Source organism: Rana temporaria, chromosome 10, assembly GCF_905171775.1.
Source record: "Rana temporaria chromosome 10, aRanTem1.1, whole genome shotgun sequence".
Taxonomy (NCBI): Eukaryota; Metazoa; Chordata; class Amphibia; order Anura; family Ranidae; genus Rana; species Rana temporaria.
The window spans coordinates 136,157,461-136,168,525 of NC_053498.1; the positions used below are offsets into that span (position 1 = coordinate 136,157,461).

An 11,065-nucleotide genomic window follows, 5' to 3' on the forward strand; every position below is an offset into this window, starting at 1 on the left:
TAGCATGTGCAGAGCCCACCAGGAAGTCTGCACATCGCTAATCGCAGGTAGTGAGATATTATCCGGATCCGCGGCTGCAGACACTGCAGCTTTTCACATCAGAACACCGAGAGAGTACCAGGTGCTTATAATGAAGTAGACTCTCCCATTCAGAATCAGTCTGCAAAGAACATGGGGAAACAAATAGCTATTCATTCAGAGCAGAAACAGGAAGGGATCTGCTACAAAGTATGTTAAAGTAGATCTTCTGTATTGGAGCAGCACAAACCCCAAAAAATGTTTAACTCATTTTAACCACTTCCTTACTGGGCACTTAAACCCCCTTCCTGCCCAGAGGACTTTTTGCGATTCGGCACTGCGTCGCTTTAACTGACAATTGCGCGGTCATGCGACGTGGCTCCCTAACAAAATTGGTGTCCTTTTTTTCCCACAAATAGAGCTTTCTTTTGGTGGTATTTGATCACCTCTGCGGTTTTTATTTTTTGCGCTATAAACAAAAATAGAGCGACAATTTTGGAAAAAAAAATATATTTTTTACTTGTTGCTATAATAAATAGCTCAATTATTTTTTGTTTTTATCCTCAGTTTAGGCCGATACGTATTCTACATATTTTTATTAAAAAAATAAAAAAAATCGCAGTAAGCGACTGGTTTGCGCAAAAGTTATAGCGCCTACAAAATAAGGGACAGAATTATTATTTTTTATTATTTTTTTTTTTTTTTACTAGTAATGGCGGCGATCTGCGATTTTTATTGCGACTGCGACATTATGGCGGACACATCGGACACTTTTGACACATTTTTGGCACCATTCACATTTATACTGCGATCAGTGCTATAAATATGCACTAATTACTGTATAAATGTGACTGGCAGGGAAGGGGTTAACACTAGGGGGGTGAGGAAGGGGTTAAATGTATTTCCTATATAGTGTTCTAACTGTGGGGGAAGGGGGGGTGACTGGGGGAGGTGACCGATCTGTGTCTCTATGTACAAGAGACACAGATCCGTCTCCTCTCTCCCTGACAGCACCGCTGTCTGTGAGAGCCGGCAATGAGAAATGATCTCATATGTAAACATATGAGATCATCTCTCATTGGCCGCACAGATCGCCTACCAAACGGCCACTCCGATTGGCCATTCACGGCGATCTGTGATTAGCTGTGTGCAAGGGACACGGCCAGCACAGAAGTTCCCCGCTGCGCGCGCGGGGAACGCGGAAAGGGGCGGACGTGAAAACACGGCGCCCTAGAGAAGTAGAACCACCCTGCGGCCGTATATAGTCGTACGGCCGTCGGGAAGTGGTTAAATATCCAAAGCAAACTCCCCCATCCATCCATCCATATCTCCATCCTTTACTGTTGAGAGATCACTTTGAAAAACACCCCCCTAGTATTTTTGGCCGTGGTCATATTGAGTAAGGGCAGACGATTCATGTAGCTCAAGCATGCATGCAGGAGAGTGTGCTTAGCTAATAGAACCCCTCCTCCTCCTCCTCTCCTCCTGAAGACTCCTGGGATGTATGACATCACATGCATAGGCAAGAAACCAGGAAGTAACTAAAGATTAAAAAAAACACACACCACACTATATAACAAGTAAATAGGATATACTTTCCTATCTATTTACCAATGCTAGCAGCATGAGGATTAAAAATAATCAATGTTGATTGAGAGAGTGAAGTTCCACTTTAAAATCTATGCAATGTACATAGATCACCTAGTGCGGATTGTTTTGTTTTTTTCCCCCCTCAACAAAAGTGGAGTTACTCTTTAACCACTTGCCACCCAGCCACAGTGCAAGCAGGAGGCAGTGAACCCATAAACCATGGTGCTCGGTACCCAGCCGCTGGTATCATGTGATCGCTATGACCAATCATAGCAATCACATGATAATATGCAAGCAAAACTCATGATTGGCTTCTATTCACGATTGCTTGCTTACTATTGTGATTGGCCCACAGCTATCATATGGTACCCGGCACCCTGTACCATGTGATTAGCTGTAGCCAATCACCACATCACAATAGTAAGCAAGCTGTCATCAATGAAAGTGAAAAGCTATTCATGACAGCTAAAACTATTGCTCAACAGTGTAAATTATATATATATATATATATATATATATATATATATATATATATATATCCCATACTTCACTTTTAAGCCTGACTTTATCTACCCGTGGGTTCAGCACACACCAAGCAAAGACATAAGGATATCCAGTACAGGATCATAGGTTTTGCTTTTACAGGATATTTGTGACCAATGAGGAATGGGTTGTGGATCGTTACAAAGGGCCAAGTGATATACATTAAAGGGTCACTAAAGGAAAAATAAATGTTAAGCTGAAATGACTGTTTACAGAGTATAGATACATAATAGTTAACTGATTCCCTTTAACCACTTGCCGACCGCGCACCGTCGTTATACATCCACAAGGTGGCTCTGCTGGGCGAGAGCACGTAATATGATGTCCTCTCTTCCAGCCGCTACTAGTGGCGCGCGCCCCCCCGCTCGCCCCCGACTCCCGTGCGTGTGCCCGGCGGGCGCGATCGCCGCCGGGCACACGCGATCGCTCGTTTCAGCTCCCGGTCCTGTCAGCAGGGGAAATGCTGATCTTCGGTTCATACAATGTATGAACCGAAGATCAGTGTTTCCCCTAGTGAGGCCACCCCCCCCCCCCCCCACAGTTAGAACACACCCAGGCATACTTAACCCCTTCACTGCCAGTGGCATTTTTATAGTAATCCAATGCATTTTTATAGCACTGATCGCTATAAAAATGCCAATGATCCCAAAAATGTGTCAAAAGTGTCCGAAGTGTCCGCCATAATGTCGCAATACCGAAAAAAATCGCTGAGTAGTAAAAAAAAAAAAACGCTATAAGTTTTGCGCAAACCAATCAATAAACGCTTATTGCGATTTTTTTTTACCAAAAATATGTAGAAGAAAACGTATCGGCCTAAACTGAGGAAAAAAATGTTTTTTTATATATTTTTGGGGGATATTTATTATAGCAAAATGTAAAAAATATTCATTTTTTTCAAAATTGGCGCTCTATTTTTGTTTATAGCGCAAAAACTAAAAACCACAGAGGTGATCAAATACCACCAAAAGTAAGCTCTATTTGTGGGAAAAAAAGGACGCCAATTTTGTTTGGGAGCCACGTCGCACGACCGCACAATTGTCTGTTAAAGCGACGCAGTCCCGAATCGCAAAAAGTACTCTGGTCTTTGGGCAGCAATATGGTCCGGGGGGTAAGTGGTTAAAAATGATTAAAAATAGATTAAAAAAAACACGCATATAATGTACCTACAGTTTAGTTTTGTTTTTGCTGTTGTTTCCTGGTTCTCTGATGTACAGAGCCAGAGAGCCAATAGAGGGCAGTGAAGGTTTTGCCAAACGAAACTGGATTGGTGCTGAGGGGTTTTAATCACACCTCCTTGATTAATCACCACAGTGAGAAATCTCCCAGTACTGTGGTGAGCAGGAAACAGACAACCAGGAAGTGTCCAAAACAGAGAGGAATTGCAGCAACATCAAAGCAAAAACGAACAATGAGGACATGAAACCAGGACTGCAGTAAGGTAAAGGAAGCTATTTAGCTAAAAAAAAAAAAATCCTTTAATCTAAGCTACAGTGCATTCCGGAAAGTATTCACAGCGCTCCACTTTCTCCACATTTTATGTTATGTTACAGCCTTATTCCAAAATGGATTAAATTCATTATTTTCCTCAAAAATTCTACAAACAATTATCCATAATGACAACATGTAAAAAGTTTGTTTATTTATAAAAATAAAAAATTCCCATGTACATAAGTATTCACAGCCTTGGCTCAAAACTTTGGTGAAGCCCATTTGGCACCAAATTACAGCCTCAAGTCTTTCTGAGTATGAGGCTACAAGCTTGGCACACGTATTTTTGGGCAGTTTCTCCCATTCTTCTTTGCAGGATCTATCAAGCTCCATCAGGTTGGATGGGGAGCGTCGGTGCACAGCCATTTTCAGATCTCTCCAGAGATGTTCAATTCGGGTTCAAGTCCGGGCTCTGGCTGGGCTACTCAAGGACATTCGCAGAGTCATCCCGTAGTCACTCCTTTGTTATCTTGGCTGTGTGCTTAGGGTCATTGTCCTGTTGGAAGATGAATCTTCGCCCCAGTCTGAGGACCAGAGTGCTCTGGAGAAGGTTATTATCAAGGATGTCTCTGTACATTGCCGCATTCTTCTTTCCCTCGATCCTGACTAGTCTTCCAGTTCCTGCCGCTGAAAAACATTCCCATAGCATGATGCTGCCACCACCATGCTTCACTGTAGGTATGGTATTGGCCAGGTGATGAGCGGTGCCTGGTTTCCTCCAGACATGACGCTTACTATTCAGACCAAAGAGTTTAATCTTTGTTTCATCAGACCAGAGGATTTTGTTTCTCATGGCCTGAGAGTCCTTCAGGTACCTTTTACTTAGAAGTGGCTTCTGTCTGACCACTCTACCATACAGACCTTGGTGGAGTCCTGCAGAGATGGTTGTTCTTCTGGAAGGTTCTCTTCTCTCCACAGAGAAAACACTGGAACTCTGTCAGAGTGACCATCGGGTTCTTGGTCACCTCCCTGATTAAAGCCCTTCTCCCCAATCGCTTAGTTTGGTCAGGCGGCCGACTCTAGGAAGAGTCCTGGTGGTTCCAAACCTTCTATTTACAGATGATGGAGACCAATGTGCTCATTGGGACCTTCAATGCTGCAGAAATGTTTCTGTACCCTTCCCCAGATCTGTGCCTCAATACAATCCTGTCTCCGAGATCTACAGACAATTCCTTGGACTTCATGGCTTGGTTTGTGCTCCGACATGCACCGTTAGCTGTGGGACCTTCTATAGACAGGTGTGTGCCTTTCCAAATCATGTCCAATCAAGTTGTAGAAATTTCTCAAGCTGGTTTCACACTGGCAAGATAAGACAGCTTGAAGGCGACATGCGTCTGACGTTCAGTGAACGGGGATCTGACTTGGATCCCGCCAATACCAGGCACTGTGTTTGGTATGAATCTTGAGGGGGAACTCAACGCCAAACTTTAAATAAAAAAACAGCATGGGTTTCCCCCTCCAAGAGCATACCAGGCCATTCGGTCTGGTATGGATTTAAAGGGGAACCCCCTACGCCAGACCCTTATCCGAGCAGGCAGCCTGGCCGGTCAGGAAAGGGCGTGGGGACGAATGAGCGCCCCCCCAACTTCTGAACCGTACCAGGCCACATGCCCTCAAAGCACTTTGTCCCCATGTTGATGAGGACAAGGGCCTCTTCCTGACAACCCTGGCTGTTGGTTGTCAGGGTCTGCGGGCTTATCGGAATCCAGGAGCCCCCTTTAATAAGGGGGCCCCCAGATCCTGGCCCTCCACCCTATGTAAATGAGTATGGGGTACCATCGTACCCCTAACCATTCACCTGGAGGAGGAAAAAAAAGTGTCAAGAAAAAACACACACACACACACACACACACACACACTACACAGGTTTTTAAAGTAATTTATTAGGCAGCTCCAGGGGTCTTCTTCCGACTTCTCCGAGCTCCCTGGCCTCTTCTCCCGCTCTCTGGTGCCTTCTGCCTTCATTCTACTCATTCACATAGGATGGGGGGCTGGGATCTGGGGGCCCCATTATTAAAGGTGGCTCCCCGATTACGATAAGCCCCCCGCAGACCCCGACAACCAACTGCCAGGGTTGACAGGAAGAGGCCCTTGTCCTCATCAACATGGAGATGAGGTGCTTTGGGGTGGGGGGGGCCAACAGGGTGCCCCGCCCCAAAGCACCCACCCCCCATGTTGAGGGCATGCAGCCTGGTACGGTTCAGAGGGGGGGGGGTGCTCACTTGTCCCCACCCCCTTTCCTGACCGGCCAGGCTGCGTGTCCGGATAAGGGTCTGGTGTGAATTTTGGGGGGAACCCCCACGCCGTTTTTTCCAGCGTAGGGGGTTCCCCTTAAATTCCATATCCGTGCCGTTTTTTTATTTTTATTTGGCGTGGAGTTCCCCCTCAAGATCAGCAGAGCACAAGTCGCATGCCCAAGTCGGAGCATGCAAGACAGCGTTCCGACTTCAATGATATTCAATGGGCTGAAGTAGGATCAAAGTCGGACCAAAGTAGTGCAGGGAGCATTTTTAAAGTGGGAGCGACTTGTGTCGGACCAGATAAGACGGCTCTCATAGGGAAACATTGATTCTCACACATCGCGTGACATGAGTTTCCAATGTCGGCGCGTTTGTAATACCAGTGTGAACCCGGCCTCAAGGATGATCAGAGAAACAGGATCCACCTGAACTCAGTTTGGAGGGTCATGGCAAAGGCTGTGAACACACATATACATGGGATTTTTTTATTTTTAACCACTTAAGACCCGGACCAAAATGCAGCTAAAAGGACCTTGCCCCTTTTTGCAATTCGGCACTGCGTCGCTTTAACTGACAATTGCGCGGTCGTGCGACGTGGCTCCCAAACAAAATTGGCGTACTTTTTCCCACAAATAGAGCTTTCTTTTGGTGGTATTTGATCACCTCTGCGGTTTTTATTTTTTGCGCTATAAACAAAAATAGAGCGACAATTTTGAAAACAAAAGCAATATTTTTTACTTTTTGCTATTATAAATATCCCCCAAAAACATATTAAAAAAAAAATGTTTCCTCAGTTTAGGCCGATACGTATTCTTCTACCTACTTTTGGTAAAACAAAAAAAAAATAAAAAAAATCACAAAAAAAACGTTTATCGGTTGGTTTGTGCAACATTTATAGTGTTTACAAAATAGGGGATAGTTTTATTGCATTTTTTTTTCACTACTAATGGCGGCGATCAGTGATTTTTTTCGTGACTGCTACATTATGGCGGACACTTCGAACATTTTTGACACATTTTTGGGACCATCGTCATTTTCACAGCAAAAAATGCATTTAAAATGCATTGTTTATTGTGAAAATGACAATTGCAGTTTGGGAGTTAACCACAGGGGGGCGCTGATGAGGTTATGTGTGACCTAAAGTGTGTTTACAACTGTAGGGGGGTGTGGCTGTAGGTCTGACGTCATTGATTGTGCGTCCCTATAAAAGGGAACACACGATCGATGACGCCGCCACAGTGAAGAACGGGGAAGCCGTGTTTACATATGGCTCTCCCCGTTCTTCAGCTCCGGGGAGCGATTGCGGGTCTCCAGCGGCGATTGGGGTCCCGGAGCTTCGGACCGCGCGCCCGCGACCCACGGCTGGACAATAGCACAGCACCTACCTGTACGTGCTTGTCCCCAGCCGTGCCATTCTGCCGACGTATATATGTGCAGGAGGCGGTCCTTAAGTGGTTAATAAACGTACAAAGATTTCTAAACAAACTTTTCACATTGTCATTATGGGGGATCGTTTGTAGAATTTTGAGTAAAATAATGAATGTAATCCATTTGGGAATAAGGCTGCAACAAAACAAAAATGTGGAAAAAGTGAAGTGCTGCGAGTACTTTCCGGATGCACTGTATATGATGGTAAATGGACAGAACATATCACTCCGACTACCAGTGACAACCAATTAGCAAATACTTCCGAGAGCCCTCTACTAACAAAACTGGACCAACCAGCCATTGAAGAATACAAAGCGGATTGTTCTCCCATCCCCCCACCCCGATGATATGAGATTCACAGAAAGGTGGAAGAACATTTTATATAAAACGTCTGCAAAACAGAAGGGAATTCCCGCCCAGCAGAGTAAATGTATAACTCGGGAGGACACAATACAGGCAGATTCCACCCTGAGAGCAAAGGTCACAGATAACAATGGAGAGCACTGGAGGAAAGGCGGAGGACCCACCAAAAACATGGCCGACCTCCGGCCTTCCCTTCAGTCTTGTACCCGCTCCTCTCCTGTACTGAACAGGCTTACTCCGATTTCACTGCACACTGTGAGCTTCTCACAATAGAAAGCTGCAGCAAGTCAGATAGAAGCTGCCTCATTTCTTACATGGAAGACGTCCAGCATTATGTAGTTCAGGGATCTTCAAACCACGGCCCTCCAGCTGTTGTAGAACTACACATCCCACGAGGCATTGTAACACTCTGACATTCACACACATGACTAGGCATGATGGGAATTGTAGTTCCTGAACACCTGGAGGGTCATAGTTTGAAGACCCATGCTCTAGCACTTTCCTCCCCCCCCCCCCGCCTCACTGTCCCTGGCCCACCCCCTTTCCTTCACTCAGTGAGGTTCTGCAGAGGATACCGATGTCACCCATGTTGGTCTGCATGCAAATCCAGCCTGACTACGAACACCTACTCCTCCAGACTGACCGGCTTACTGGTATGAGGCACTAGGTGAAGGGGCACAGCACTGAGGAGGTATGAGGCACTGGGTGAAGGGGCACAGCACTGAGGAGGAGGAGGTATGAGGCACTGAGTGAAGGGGCACAGCACTGAGGAGGAGGTATGAGGCACTAGGTGAAGGGGCACAGCACTGAGGAGGTATGAGGCACTGGGTGAAGGGGCACAGCACTGAGGAGGAGGTATGAGGCACTGAGTGAAGGGGCACAGCACTGAGGAGGTGGTATGAGGCACTGAGTGAAGGGGCACAGCACTGAGGAGGTATGAGGCACTGGGTGAAGGGGCACAGCACTGAGGAGGAGGAGGTATGAGGCACTGAGTGAAGGGGCACAGCACTGAGGAGGAGGAGGTATGAGGCACTGGGTGAAGGGGCACAGCAATGAGGAGGAGGAGGAGGTATGAGGCACTGGGTGAAGGGGCACAGCACTGAGGAGGAGGAGGTATGAGGCACTGAGTGAAGGGGCACAGCACTGAGGAGGAGGAGGTATGAGGCACTGAGTGAAGGGGCACAGCACTGAGGAGGAGGAGGTATGAGGCACTGGGTGAAGGGGCACAGCACTGAGGAGGTGGTATGAGGCACTGGGTGAAGGGACACAGCACTGAGGAGGAGGAGGTATGAGGCACTGGGTGAAGGGGCACAGCACTGAGGAGGAGGTATGAGGCACTGAGTGAAGGGGCACAGCACTGAGGAGGTGGTATGAGGCACTGAGTGAAGGGGCACAGCACTGAGGAGGAGGTATGAGGCACTGGGTGAAGGGGCACAGCACTGAGGAGGAGGTATGAGGCACTGGGTGAAGGGGCAAAGCACTGAGGAGGTATGAGGCACTGGGTGAAGGGGCACAGCACTGAGGAGGAGGTATGAGGCACTGAGTGAAGGGGCACAGCACTGAGGAGGTGGTATGAGGCACTGAGTGAAGGGGCACAGCACTGAGGAGGTGGTATGAGGCACTGGGTGAAGGGGCACAGCACTGAGGAGGAGGTATGAGGCACTGGGTGAAGGGGCACAGCACTGAGGAGGAGGAGGAGGTATGAGGCACTGGGTGAAGGGGCACAGCACTGAGGAGGAGGTATGAGGCACTGGGTGAAGGGGCACAGCACTGAGGAGGAGGTATGAGGCACTGGGTGAAGGGGCACAGCACTGAGGAGGAGGTATGAGGCACTGGGTGAAGGGGCACAGCACTGAGGAGGAGGAGGTATGAGGCACTGAGTGAAGGGGCACAGCACTGAGGAGGAGGAGGTATGAGGCACTGGGTGAAGGGGCACAGCAATGAGGAGGAGGAGGAGGTATGAGGCACTGGGTGAAGGGGCACAGCACTGAGGAGGAGGAGGTATGAGGCACTGAGTGAAGGGGCACAGCACTGAGGAGGAGGAGGTATGAGGCACTGAGTGAAGGGGCACAGCACTGAGGAGGAGGAGGTATGAGGCACTGGGTGAAGGGACACAGCACTGAGGAGGAGGAGGTATGAGGCACTGGGTGAAGGGGCACAGCACTGAGGAGGAGGTATGAGGCACTGAGTGAAGGGGCACAGCACTGAGGAGGTGGTATGAGGCACTGAGTGAAGGGGCACAGCACTGAGGAGGTGGTATGAGGCACTGGGTGAAGGGGCACAGTACTGAGGAGGAGGTGGTATGAGGCACTGGGTGAAGGGGCACAGCACTGAGGAGGAGGAGGAGGTATGAGGCACTGGGTGAAGGGGCACAGCACTGAGGAGGAGGTATGAGGCACTGGGTGAAGGGGCACAGTACTGAGGAGGAGGTGGTATGAGGCACTGGGTGAAGGGGCACAGCACTGAGGAGGAGGAGGTGGTATGAGGCACTGGGTGAAGGGGCACAGCACTGAGGAGGAGGTATGAGGCACTGGGTGAAGGGGCACAGCACTGAGGAGGTGGTATGAGGCACTGGGTGAAGGGGCACAGCACTGAGGAGGTGGTATGAGGCACTGGGTGAAGGGGCACAGCACTGAGGAGGAGGAGGTATGAGGCACTGAGTGAAGGGGCACAGCACTGAGGAGGAGGAGGTATGAGGCACTGGGTGAAGGGGCACAGCAATGAGGAGGAGGAGGAGGTATGAGGCACTGGGTGAAGGGGCACAGCACTGAGGAGGAGGAGGTATGAGGCACTGAGTGAAGGGGCACAGCACTGAGGAGGAGGAGGTATGAGGCACTGAGTGAAGGGGCACAGCACTGAGGAGGAGGAGGTATGAGGCACTGGGTGAAGGGACACAGCACTGAGGAGGAGGTATGAGGCACTGGGTGAAGGGGCACAGCACTGAGGAGGAGGTATGAGGCACTGAGTGAAGGGGCACAGCACTAAGGAGGTATGAGGCACTGGGTGAAGGGCCACAGCACTGAGGAGGAGGAGGTATGAGGCACTGGGTGAAGGGCCACAGCACTGAGGAGGAGGAGGTATGAGGCACTGAGTGAAGGGGCACAGCACTGAGGAGGTATGAGGCACTGAGTGAAGGGGCACAGCACTGAGGAGGAGGTATGAGGCACTGAGTGAAGGGGCACAGCACTGAGGAGGAGGTATGAGGCACTGAGTGAAGGGGCACAGCACTGAGGAGGAGGTATGAGGCACTGAGTGAAGGGGCACAGCACTGAGGAGGAGGTATGAGGCACTAAGTGAAGGGGCACAGCACTGAGGAGAAAGAGGAGGAGGTATGAGGCACAGCACTGAGGAGGAGGAGGTGGTATGAGGCACTAAGTGAAGGGGCACAGCACTGA

General features: G+C 48.9%; 1 protein-coding gene across 1 annotated transcript in view; it reads right to left on the reverse strand.

Moving 5' to 3' along the window:
* The window catches only part of PEX14 (peroxisomal biogenesis factor 14), a 197,803-nt gene that overhangs the window by 186,086 nt on the left and 652 nt on the right, over positions 1 to 11,065 (reverse strand). The window lies entirely within an intron of this gene.